Source organism: Scyliorhinus canicula, chromosome 10 (genome assembly GCF_902713615.1).
Source record: "Scyliorhinus canicula chromosome 10, sScyCan1.1, whole genome shotgun sequence".
Lineage (NCBI taxonomy): Eukaryota > Metazoa > Chordata > Chondrichthyes > Carcharhiniformes > Scyliorhinidae > Scyliorhinus > Scyliorhinus canicula.
Genome location: NC_052155.1, coordinates 147,468,853 through 147,481,781, shown reverse-complemented (window position 1 = coordinate 147,481,781; position 12,929 = coordinate 147,468,853). Strand labels below are relative to the sequence as shown.

Genomic DNA, 12,929 nt, shown 5'->3' with positions numbered 1-12,929 from the left:
AAAATTGCCCTTAGTATTGGGTGGGGTTACTGGGTTATGTGATAGGGTGGAGATGTTGACCTTGGGTAGGGTGCTCTTTCCAAGAGCCGGTGCAGACTCAATGGGCCGAATGGCCTCCTTCTACACTGTAAATTCTATGAAAAGAGACATTGATAGGATGCAGAGCTGTGCTGAAAAGTGGCAGATGGAGTTTAACCCTGATAAGTGTAAAGTGATTCATTTTGGTCGGACAAATTTGAATGCGGATTACAGGGTTAACAGGAGGGTTCTGAAGAATGTGGAGGAGCAGAGAGATCTCGGAGTTCATTTCCATCGATCTCTGAAAGTTGCCACCCAAGTGGATAGAGCCGTGAAGTGTGTTCGCATTTGTTAACAGGGGGATTGAGTTTAAGAGCAGTGAGGTTATGCTGCAACTGTACAAGCCCTTGGTTAGACCACAGTTGGAGTAGTGTGTACAGTTCTGGTCACCTCATTATAGGAACGATGTGGAAGCATTGGAAGGGTGCAAGTGGACCCACGGAAGGCGATGGGCCCGGATGGGATCCCTGCCTGCGCATACCAGCTGGCAGAGGTATTCAGACATCTTTAACCTATCCCTACTCCACTCCGAGGTCCCCACCTGCTTCAAGAAGACCACCATCATACTGGTACCAAAGAAGAACCAGGCAACACGCCTCAATGACTACCGCCCGGTCGGCCCTGACGTCAGTTGTAATGAAGTGCTTCGAGAGGGTGATCATGAAGCGCATCACCTCCATACTCCCGGAACGCCTTGACCCACTTCAATTCGCATACCGTCGCAACCAGTCCACATCAGACGCCATTTCCCTGGCCCTACACTCATCCCTAGAGCATCTCGAAAACAAGGACTCCTACATCAGACTCCTATTTATTGACTACAGCTCCACCTTCAACACCATAATCCCAGCCAAGCTCATATCAAAGCTCCAAAACCTAGGACTTGGCTCTCCACTCTGCAACTGGATCCTTGACTTTCTGACCAACAGACCACAGTCAGTAAGAATGACACGATGACATCAATAAGTTCCATCCCACCATCAAACTCACCATGGACTATTCTCCAAATTCAGTTCCATTCTTGGACACACTCGTCTCCATCAAGGACGGTCACCTCAGCACCTCGCTTTACCGCAAGCCCACAGATAATCTCACGATGCTCCACTTCTCCAGCTTTCACCCGAAACACATTAAAGAAGCCATCCCCTATGGACAAGCCCTCCGTATACACAGGATCTGCTCAGACAAGGAGGAGCGCAACAGACACCTACAGATGCTGAAAGATGCCCTCGTACGAACGGGATATGGCGCTCGACTCATTGATCGACAGTTCCACCGCGCCACAGCAAAAAAACCGCACCGACCTCCTCAGAAGACAAACACGGGACACCACTGACAGAGTACCCTTCGTCGTCCAGTACTTTCCTGGGGCGGAGAAACTACGACATCTTCTTCGCAGCCTCCAACACATCATCAGCGAGGATGGACATCTTGCCAAGGTCATCCCCACACCCCCACTACTGGCCTTCAAACAACCGCGCAACCTCAAACAAACCATTGTTTGCAGCAAATTACCCAGCCTTCAGAACAGCAACCACAACACCACAAAACCCTGCCAGGGTAATCTCTGCAAGACATGCCAGATCATCGACATGGACACCACCATTACACGTGGAAACACCACCCACCAGGTACACGGTGCATACTCGTGCGACTCGACCAATGTAGTCTACCTCATACGCTGCAGGAAAGGATGTCCCGAAGCGTGGTACATTGGCGAGACCATGCAGACACTGCGACAACGAATAAACGGGCATCGTGGGACTATCAACAGGCAGGACTGTTCCCTTCCAGTTGGGGAACACTTCAGCAGTCAAGGACATTCAGCCTCTGATCTCCGGGTCAGCATTCTACAAGGAGGCCTTCAGGAGACGCGACAACGCAAAATTGCTGAGCAAAAACTTATAGCTAAGTTCCGCACGCATGAATGCGGACTCAACCGGGATCTGGGATTCATGTCGCATTACATTCGGCCCCCACCAACAAGCCTGGACTTGCAGAGGCCTACCGACTGAACTGGCTTGGGACAATTCACACCTCTTTAACCTGGAGTTACCTCTCTCTCTGCCTCTTTGATGATTTGATTGCCTGCAGGTGCTCGCATTCCGGGGCATCTCTGACTGTGTCTATATAAACATTTCTGGAACAAGCCTTTCCATTCACCTGAAGAAGGAGCCGTGCTCCGAAAGCTCGTGTTTGAAACAAACCTGTTGGACTTTAACCTGGTGTTGTAAGACTTCTTACAGTAAGAATGAACACCAACATCTCCTCCACAATAGTCCTCAATACCGGTGCCCCGCAAGGCTGCGTACTTAGCCCCCTACTCTACTCCCTGTACGCACACGACTGCGTGGCAAAACTCGGTTCCAACTCCATCTACAAGTTTGCTGACGATACGACCATAGTGGGTCGGATCTCGAATAACGACGAGTCCGTATACAGGAAGGAGATAGAGAACCTAGTGGAGTGGTGTAACGACAACAATCTCTCCCTCAATGGCAGCAAAACTAAACAGCTGGTCATCGACTTCAGGAAGCAAAGTACTATACACATCGCTGTCAGCATCAACGGAGCCGAGGTTGAGATGGATAGCAGTTTCAAAATCCTAGGGGTGCACATCACCAAAAATCTATCCTGGTCCACTCGCGTCGACGCTATCACCAAGAAAGCACAACAGCGCCTATACTTCCTCAGGAAACTAAGGAAATTCGGCATGTCCACATTAACCTTTACCAACTTTTACGGATGCACTATAGAAAGCATCCTATCGGGCTGCATCACAGCCTGGTATGGCAACTGCTCGGCCCAGGACCGCAAGGAACTTCAGAGAGTCGTGAATACCGCCCAGTCCATCACACGAACCTGCCTCCCATCCATTGATTCCATCTACACCTCCCGCTGCCGGGGAAAAGCGGGCAGCATAATCAAGGCTCCCACCCGGCTTACTCACTTTTCCAACTTCTTCCATCGGGCAGGAGATACAGAAGTCTGAGAACACGCACGAACAGACTCAAAAACAGCTTCTTCCCCACTGTCACCAGACTCCTAAATGACCCTCTTATTGACTGACCTCATTAACACTACATCCTGTATGCTTCAACCGATGCCAATGCTTATGTAATTACATTGTATATCTTGTGTTGCCCTATTATGTATTCTCATGTATTTTCTTGAATTGTTTAATTCCCTTTTCTTCCATGTACTGAATGATCTGTCGAGCTGCTTGCAGAAAAATACTTTTCACTGTACCTCGGTACACGTGACAATAAACAAATCCAATCCAATCCAAAGAAGATTTACCAGGATGCTGCCTGGATTGGAGGGTAGGTCTTATGAGGAAAGGTTGAGAGAGCTCGGGATTCTCTCATTGGAGCGAAGGAGGATGAAAGGTGACTTAATTGAGGTGTATAAGATGATCAGAGGGATAGAGTGGACGTTCAGCAACTTTTTCCTCGGGTGGATGTAGCTGTTACAAGGGGGCATAACTAGAAGGTTCATGGTGGAAGATATAAGAGGGATGCCAGAGGTAGGTTCTTTACTCAAGAGTGGTTGGGGCATGGATTGCACTCCCAGCTATGGTAGCGGAGTCGGATAATTTAGGAACTTTCAAGCAGTTATTGGATAGGCATATGGAGTGCACTAAAATGATTGGGAGTAGGTTGGTTCGGCACTAATTCAGACTAGTTTGGCACAACATGATGGGCCGAAGGGCCTGGGCTGTGCTGTACAGTTCTATGTTATGGAATGCTTTAATTGAGCATTCAGAATCACATTATTAGCACATAATTTAAAAGACATGTCTAACAAAGAAATTAACAGCCTCCAATATCCAACCTTTCCCCACTGCAAGTCTCCTCCCTGCTGGTGCCAATGCTTCTGCTGAAGGAACCTTCAAATGAACCATCCTGTTCTTTCTCCTTCCGAACCTATCCTCTAGGTTGAAATCAATCTGCCTCTCAGTTTTTCCACCTCTTAAACTGGAATTCCCAACTCCCCTTGGTCCTCTACAATAAGCCCACCACTGCAATCACAGCTTCCAAATGTGCAGCTCTTTGTCAAACTGGCAGGCAGCAAGCCTGAAAAAGCCAGCTTGACCAATGAACAATCTGCCCATATGTAGCCTGCAGCCTCCCCCTCCCCTCCCCTCCTGATCTGCATTCAGGATTTGGAGACATCAGCCCAATTTTGACTAAACATTGCAGAAATTTTTGCACTGAGAAAAAAGTTGATAACAGATTACCTTAACACCAGTTTGAAGGTTGGGGCTCCTAGGGCCACATGTCCTAGAGAACTTTCAAAGTCCAGGGTTTTAGTTCTTTTGTGCTTCTATTTCCTTTAGGTTAGCTTGCCCTGTTTGATCTTCCTGGGCCTGGAGGTTTGGAAAGGGTTGTTCCGAGCACTGTTGGTTTGCTGGTAGATAAGCCCTAAATCAGAATATCATCTCAGCAACTGAAGATTTGTTTTTAAAAAGTCAACAGCAGCATAGGTTTTAATTGGCCTAGGATTCAACTGGGGGGAGGGAGAGAGAGATACTAAACACAGCAATTTAGAAAGCTCTCAAATTTGCACCAGGGAATAACGCCCCCTCGGCAAACCCCCAGTGTTAACTCCTGGGTGCAGAGATTAGCAAGTAGTTCCAACAAAAAAAGGAAAGCAAGTGGCGCAGGGCTTCAAAGGGAACACCAAAGCAACATCACCAGGAAAATGAGCAGCGACGTTACAAAGTGAGGGCGGAAGTTGTTTTTTTAAGTGCTGACTGTTCCCCTTACCGGAGGTCTTGGCCAGGCGCCTGAAGAGAAGAGGGAGGACCCCCACTGCTCACAATATCCTGGGCTGAGCTGCTCTGGGCCAGGCTAGGTTGCTCCTGGCTGGGCTGGTTGCACCTGGCTGAGCTGGGCTGCTCCTACCCGAGCTGGGTTGAGCTGTGCTATTCCTTGCTGAGTTGGACTGGTCTGGTTGAGCTCCTCATGAGCTGCTCTGGGTTGAGGGCTGATCTGAGTTTATGAAGGTTGAGCTGCTCCGAGCTGAGTTGCTGAGTGTTGTCTCAGCTCCTCAAACAGCCCCGCAGCCAACGCTCTGCAGCCACGTCACTGCCAGGAAAACATAACTTAAAAAGCAGCCCAGCATCAACAAACTACACGTGCAGCTTTCGATTCCGAAACATGAAGCCATAAACAACGCCTCACCCTCTCCTCGCAAGAATGCATTTCGTCAGAAAATCTGAAAACTTGGTTTCACTTTCCCCAATCCTGCACCAAACCCGGTCAGTGCGAAACTGCTTAAAACTTGACGAATTAAAAATCGTCATTGTGCCTCACAATTGCGTTTAAAATCCCTCCCAGAGACACATCTTCAGAGGAAAGATGCTCTTCAAACCAAAAATATACACCCAAACATTCAAGGGGAGAACATTTTTCTCCGGCCCATCACAACAACTTGCATTTATCTAGCGCCTTTAGCTTTAGTAAAATGTCCCAAGCTGCCTCAAGAGCCGGAAGGATTTACATTTGACACCGAGCCACAAAAGGAAATATCACCAGTGACAAAAGGCTTGGTCAAAGAAGCAGGTTTTATGGAACATCTTAGGAGTGGCAAATAGCTTTAAGGAGGGAATTTTGAAGGCTGAGAAACCGGAAGCATAGCCCCTCTTTTTGAATAACTTTGAGTATAATTTCATTGTCACTTTAGCTCTGATGCAGAGTATGTTTTGACTTTTACATGGCCACAAAATTTGTGCAGCATTGCAGCCCAGTTCGCACCGAGAGCTAAGTAGAATTACACATTTACACCAAGTGGATGGTGGGGTCTTGGGATTTCACTCTGTGATCATGAAGGAATGATGAAGGATGTGCCAGAAGTGTATGGCTCGAGGGGAACTTGGCTTTGAATCATGGCGTATGTCCTTGTGGCCTTATTTATCTTTGTAGACTAGTCATAATAATCATTCTTTATTAATTAAATATATTAATAAATTCCAGAGGTGTTAGAGACGAGTGCTTTGCAGAAAGAATGCAAAATTTGGGAATTTGGTGCAAGTGGAGCTCTCGGATAAGTTGTATCAAATAGAAATTTAACCTACGAGTCTGCACCGACCCTTCGAAGGAGCACGCTACCTAGGCCTACTCCCCCGTCCTACGTCCTAACCTAACCTGCACATTTTTGGACACAAAGGAACAATTCAGCATGGCCAATCCACCTAACCTGCATATCTCTGGACTATGGGAGGAAACTGGAGCACCCGGAAGAAACACACGCAGACACGGGGAGAACATACAAACTCCAAACAGTCCCCCAAGGCTGGAATCAAACCTGGGTATCTGGCACTGTGTTGAAGCAGTGCTAACTGTGTTACTGTGCCACCTTACATACTTTAACATGAGATGTAGTTGATTGTTTAAGTAGGTGCCAGTTATTGTGAGCAGCACGTTAACTCAGTAGTTGCAACTTGTGTCTCAAAGATGTATAGAAGTGAAAATAAAAGTCACAATAATCCCTAAGGGCCATAGGCTGCTCTCGCTTTTTTGAGAGAGCTGACTGGTGGGTGATTTAACCAGTGGGTCACCAGTGGCGAGGAGCAAGGTTGAGAAGGCAGGGCGAGGAGCAAGGTTGAGAAGGCAGGGCCTTCATGAAGAACCACTGCTGGTACAGGAATTGAACCCGTGCTGTTGGCATCGCTCCGCATCAGGAATCAACCAACCAACCAGCTGAGCTAACTGACCAAAGTATAGTATCTGTGAACATACAGGATGGCTGCAGAACAATCAGTATAAGTTAGGAATTTGGTTCTGAAGAATTCATTCAACTCGTTAACCGTGTTTCTCTCTCCACAGAGGAAGCCAGGCTAGCTGAGCATTTTCAGCACTTTGTTTTTACTTCAGATTTTTAGAATTCCACAGTATTTTGCTTTTTTATCATCTGGGAGGAAGTGGTGCTTTTTGCATGAAATACTTTGTCGATCATTAACTTAAACTAGATCAAATAATACTTGAAAAACTAAAATTATACGCCAATAGTTATTAAGTGTGGATGAAGAATTAAATAAATAAAAATAACTTAGGATGCCAATGCAGATGGTGTGCCCCAACTGTAGTTTCTGGGGTTTTTGGAAAGCATGGCAGTCCCGGACAACCACATTGGCAGAACCTCAGTTGGGAGCTCGAGGTGCAGATATTGCAGGGTTTCGGGCAGTGGGTGGCACCTAGAACATTTTATCCAGGAGACAGTCAACACCAAGCATTGTCAAACTCGGGGGCGCGATCCGCGGTGTCAGGTGGGTTACGGTGCCGTCCGTCGCTCCCGATCGCGCAAATGCCGGCTGCAAGCGGCCTTCAAAATGGCCGCAAACATGTAAAACAAAATGCGGCCGCACTGCGCATGCGTGCCAGATGATCGGTGTGCATGCGCAAAACTATGTGCATGCACGCCGATGAACGGGCACACATGTGCAGTGCGGCCGCTTTTTTTAAAAAACGGTCGCAGCTTGTTTTTTGACAAGTGTTTATTCATTTTATTTTATTCATTTATTTAATTTTAATTTTTTTTTACAAGTTTGGGGGGGGTTTATTTTATAACATTTTACAGGAAAATAATGCAGAACTTTGGACAGATGGAGACTCCATACTTTCCGACACTGGAAGGCTTCACCTTCATCCAACTAGTTCCATTGGAGGAGTGTGTACGAGGGCCAAAAGGACCTAAAACCATTTCCTCCATTTTTGTCAGCAGCAAACAAGGTAAGAGAAAATTGTGGGTCACGAAGGTCGGCCGCGTGGGTCCCGAAGGTTAGCCAGTTGGTAAAAATGGGACCCTGGACAAAAAGTTTGAAAAACACCGGTCAACACCGTTAGATCAGGAAGTGGTGCAAGTCTGGTTCGTGGCCAGGGACAGGAAGGTGTGATGACAAGTTCTGTAAGTTAGGGCACACCACAAGCAGTGGCAGACAAGCCTTGGACTTTATTCTTAACCTGCGTCAGGGGAAGGGAGGGTGCTGGTGAGCTCCTGAGAGAGTGAAGGACCCAACCGTGAGAACCTCTTTGTTTCTGATGCTGCCAATTTGGACCCCATCATTAAATAAGTGCAGGACAGGCCCAACACCATCAATCTTGCCATGCATGCATAGAAACAACACCTGCTGTAGAAATCCAGCACAGAAGGAACCCAGAACTAAATGTGTCTTGGATGGCCCGACCTGGGACAGAGGACAAGGGTCCAAATTACAGGATGGGCCTGGAAGTTCCCTGGGGTGTTCAGCACACCGTCCTTATCCAAGAGTTAAACGGTCTTGATAAGGGCAAAGTCTGCAGAGTGGATGAGCAAGCTGCCCATGGCACCACAGTAAAGGAGGCCATTCAATTGGATGGAGTGAAAAGGAAGTAGATGTGGTAAGGAACAGTCCAGTCAGGGGAATAAAACTGTTCTGCAGATCTGAGACCAGGAGTTACAAACGGGGTGTTGCCTGCTTGGTGCCATAGTTAAAAACATCTCCCTGAAGCTAGTAAAGAACTTAATGGAACAGAGAATTAAGTTATTCACATAGGAACCAACAACAATGGGTAGAACAAGGACTCGGTCTGCAAAGTGACTTGAGGAGCTAGGTCCAAATTGAAAGCAGAAATCCTTAACTGGATTACTACCAGAACTATATGTGAATTGGCATGGAGAGAGAGTTTTAAAGTCACCAACACTGGGGAAAGGGGAGCAGTTTCATTGAGGCACCATCTAAGGATTTGTCAGAGGGAGGTCATGCCTAACAAATTTGATCAAATATTTTGGGAATGTGACCAGGTGTGTAGATGAGCGTAGTGCAGTTGATGTAGTTTACATGGATTTCAGCAAAGTCTTTGACAAGGTCCTACATGGCAGACTTATAAATAAGGCAAATGCACATGGGATACAGAGCAACTTGATAAGATGGATTCAAAATTGGCTTTGTTGTCGGAGACAGAGGGTGATGACAGGCAGCTACTTTAGTGACTGGAAGCCAATGTTCAATGGGGTACCACAGGGATCTGTGCTGGGTCCCCTATTGTTTGTCATTTATATTAATGACATAGATAACTATGTAGGGAGGTAGGATCAGCAAGTTTGCGGATGACACAAAGATTGGCCGGATGGTTAACAGTGAGGTCGAGTGTCTGAGGTTACAGGAAGATATAGACGGGATGGTCAAATGGGCAGAAAAGTGGCTGGTGGAATTTAACACAGCAAAGTGCAAGGTGATACACTTTGGAAGGAATAATGTAACAAGAGAGTATTCAATGAATGCTATGTCACTGGGAAGTTCCGAGGAACAAAGGCACCTTGGTGCATTTGTCCATAGATCTCTGAAGGCGGAAGGGAAGGTTAATAGGGTGGTGAAAAAGACAAATCAATCGAGACAAATTTTAAAAGCAGGGATCTCATGTTGGAGTTGTATAGAACTTTTGTGAGGTCACAGCTGGAGTAGTGTGTGCAATTCTGGTCGCCACTTTATAGGAAGGATGTGATTGCACTGGAGGGGGTGCAGAGGTAATATACCAGGATGTTTTTTTTTAATTCAGCCATGGGATGGGCCGCTGGCTGGGCCAGCATTTATTGCCCATCCCTGAAGGTGTTTAAGATTCAACCACATTGCTGTGGATCTGTCGGCCAGACCAGGTAAGGACAGCAGATTTCCTTCCCTGAAGGACATTCGTGAACCAGATGGGTTTTTACAATAATTGACAATGGTGTCATTGTCATCATTAGACTTTTAATTGCAGATTTGTATTGAATTCAAATTCCACCAACTACCCTGGTGGGATTCAAACCCAGTTCCCCAGAGCATTATCAACACCATAATCCCAGCCAAGCTCATATCAAAGCTCCAAAACCTAGGACTTGGCTCTCCACTCTGCAACTGGATCCTTGACTTTCTGACCAACAGACCACAATCAGTAAGAATGAACACCAACACCTCCTCCACAATAGTCCTCAATACCGGTGTCCCGCAAGGCTGCGCACTTAGCCCCCTACTCTACTCCCTGTACACACACGACTGCGTGTGTGTAGGGAGATAGAGAACCTAGTGGAGTGGTGTAACGACAACAATCTCTCCCTCAATGCCAGCAAAACTAAAGAGCTGGTCATCGACTTCAGGAAGGAAAGTACTGTACACACCCCTGTCAGCATCAACGGGGCCGAGGTGGAGATGGATAGCAGTTTCAAATTCCTAGGGGTGCACATCACCAAAAATCTGTCCTGGTCCACTCACGTCGACGCTATCACCAAGAAAGCACAACAGCGCCTATACTTCCTCAGGAAACTAAGGAAATTCGGCATGTCCACATTAACCCTTACCAACTTTTACAGATGTACAATAGAAAGCATCCTATCGGGCTGCATCACAGCCTGGTATGGCAACTGCTCGGCCCAGGACCGCAAGGAACTTCAGAGAGTCGTGAATATTGCCCAGTCCATCACACGAACCTGCCTCCCATCCATGGACTCCATCTACACCTCCCGCTGCCGGGGGAAAGCGGGCAGCATAATCAAGGAGCCCTCCCACCTGGCTAACTCACTTTTCCAACTTCTTCCATCGGGCAGGAGATACAGAAGTCTGAGAACACGCACGAACAGACTCAAAAACAGCTTTTTCCCCACTGTCACCAGACTCCTAAATGACCCTCTTATTGACTGACCTCATTAACACTACACCCTGTATGCTTCAACCGATGCCAATGCTTATGTAGTTACATTGTATATCTTGTGTTGCCCTATTATGTATTTTCTTGAATTTTGTTTAATTCCCTTTTCTTCCATGTACTGAATGATCTGTTGAGCTGCTTACAGAAAAATACTTTTCACTGTACCTTGGTACACGTGAAAATAAACAAATCCAATCCAATCCATTACCCTTGGTTTTTGGATTACTAGTGCAGGGAAAATACCAGAATGCCACCTGGGATGGAACATTTAAGTTCGGAAGAGGTTCACGGCAGGGCAGCACGGTAGCATTGTGTATAGCACAATTGCTTCACAGCTCCAGGGTTCCAGGTTCGATACCGGCTTGGGTCACTGTCTGTGCGGAGTCTGCACATCCTCCCCATGTGTGCGTGGGTTTCCTCCGGGTGCTCCGGTTTCCTCCCAAAGTCCAAAGATGTGCAGGTTAGGTGCATTGGCCATGATAAATTGCCCTTAGTGTTGGGTGGGGTTACTGGGTTATGGGGATAGGGTGGAGGTGTTGACCTTGGGTATGGTGCTCTTTCCAAGAGCCGGTGCAGACCCGATGGGCCGAATGGCCTCCTTCTGCACTGTAAATTGTATGATAGGGTTGGGTTGTTTTTGCTGGAGCAGAGAAGAATGAGGGGTGACCTGATCGAGGTGTACAACATTGAGGAGAATGGACAGGGTGGATAGGGAGCAGTTGTTCCCCTTAGTTGAAGAGTCAGTTACGATGGGACACAAGTTCAAGATCAGGGGCAGGAGGTTTGGGGGGATTTGAGGAAAAACCTTTTTACCCAGAGGGTGGTGACAGTCTGGAATGCACTGCCTGGGAGAGTGGTAGAGACGGGTTGCCTCACAGCCTTTAAAAAGTAACTCGATGAGCACTTGGCACGTCTTAACATGCCAAATGCTGGCAAACGTGATTAGGTAGGCAGGTCAGGTGTTTTTTATGTGTCAGTGCAGACTCGATGGGCCGAAGGGTCTCTTCTGTTCTGTATTATTCTGTGATTCTGAGATCACTGTATTAGTATCTTAGGGAGTTGGGGAGAGGGTTTGAGGTTAGGGCAAATTTATAAATGTAAAGAGAAAAGTAAAGTACATGATAATGTACCAATCTCGGTAAAGATAAACAGAGTATAGTAAGAAAAGACAAAAATTGGAATGGTAATAGTGCAACAGTAAATAAGGTAAGATCAGGGAAAATTGTAAAAAGTTCAGATGAAAAGGTGTTTTATCGGAATGCAGGGAGCATTCCTAACTAGATAGGTGAATAGGGTTTGTCTTTTTACAGAGACACGATTCCATTGTGATCAACATTTATGGGGAAATTAGAGGTGTAGCCATCTGGGATGGCCGCTTACAACCAAGGACAGAGAAACTTGCAAAACCTAGCGGGTAAAATGGACAAAGCAAGATTCAGACAGGCTCAGAGCCTGAAATGTATATTTGCAAGCAAGGAGTCCAGACGGTATCGAAACTCCGACCAATTAGCATTTTGATGGACCGATTAGCATTTGATGGCCCATCTCCACCAAGACAAAGGACTTGTTCTTGAGCGACCGGTACAGTCTCAGACATTTTGGCGCAACTCCCTGTTCTAGTGAAGTGTAAACAACAAGGTCAGTGACCGCTTGGTACACGCCCAGCCATCCAGGCACCCGTCCATTTATTGGTTGGAAATCAAACACAGTGATCGGGGATCACCCAATTAGTAGGGTCCAAACTGAAGGACCACCCAAAAGAGCGCAAAAAACCCCAAGCATAAGAGAGTCCTCCATGCATTCGTCCTCTCTTGGACCTGGCACCTCAGCTTCATCTGTTTCAAGTGCAGCACCACCAGAAGCAAGTTAAAGTTCAACGCTCGCTACCAGATGGATGAGCCTAGCTGAGCAGCAGTTACTTCTCCAGACTCGATAGATCCAGAATCGAACAGCGACCACTGTTCCTCTGACCTAAGCCGAGTGCCTGAAGTTAAGTACAGGTTGTCTTAGTCAATAGGTGTAGTGAACTAGTAGTGTTTATGTTGCATGACTAATTGTGTGTAAATAACGTACCCTTGACCTTGAACTAACTAACTGATCTTTGATCGATAGCCGATTGAACCTTGTGGTGGTATCATTTGATACCTGGTGACTCTGAGCATTAGAATATAGATATTAAAAGAAAGG

At 46.7% G+C, this 12,929-nt stretch overlaps 1 protein-coding gene across 5 annotated transcripts in view; it reads right to left on the bottom strand.

Moving 5' to 3' along the window:
* Nucleotides 1-12,929, bottom strand: part of LOC119972705 (TPR and ankyrin repeat-containing protein 1-like) — a 211,443-nt gene that overhangs the window by 164,805 nt on the left and 33,709 nt on the right. The window contains exon 2 of one of the 5 annotated variants that reach the window (XM_038809843.1): nt 4,319-4,502. The exons of 2 other annotated variants lie outside the window; for them this stretch is intronic. The gene's annotated coding sequence lies outside the window, so the exon portion shown is untranslated. Of the gene's footprint in view, nt 1-4,318; nt 5,158-12,929 lie in introns of those variants that run through there. 2 more of the 5 variants (XM_038809845.1, XM_038809841.1) reach the window with 2 other exon arrangements.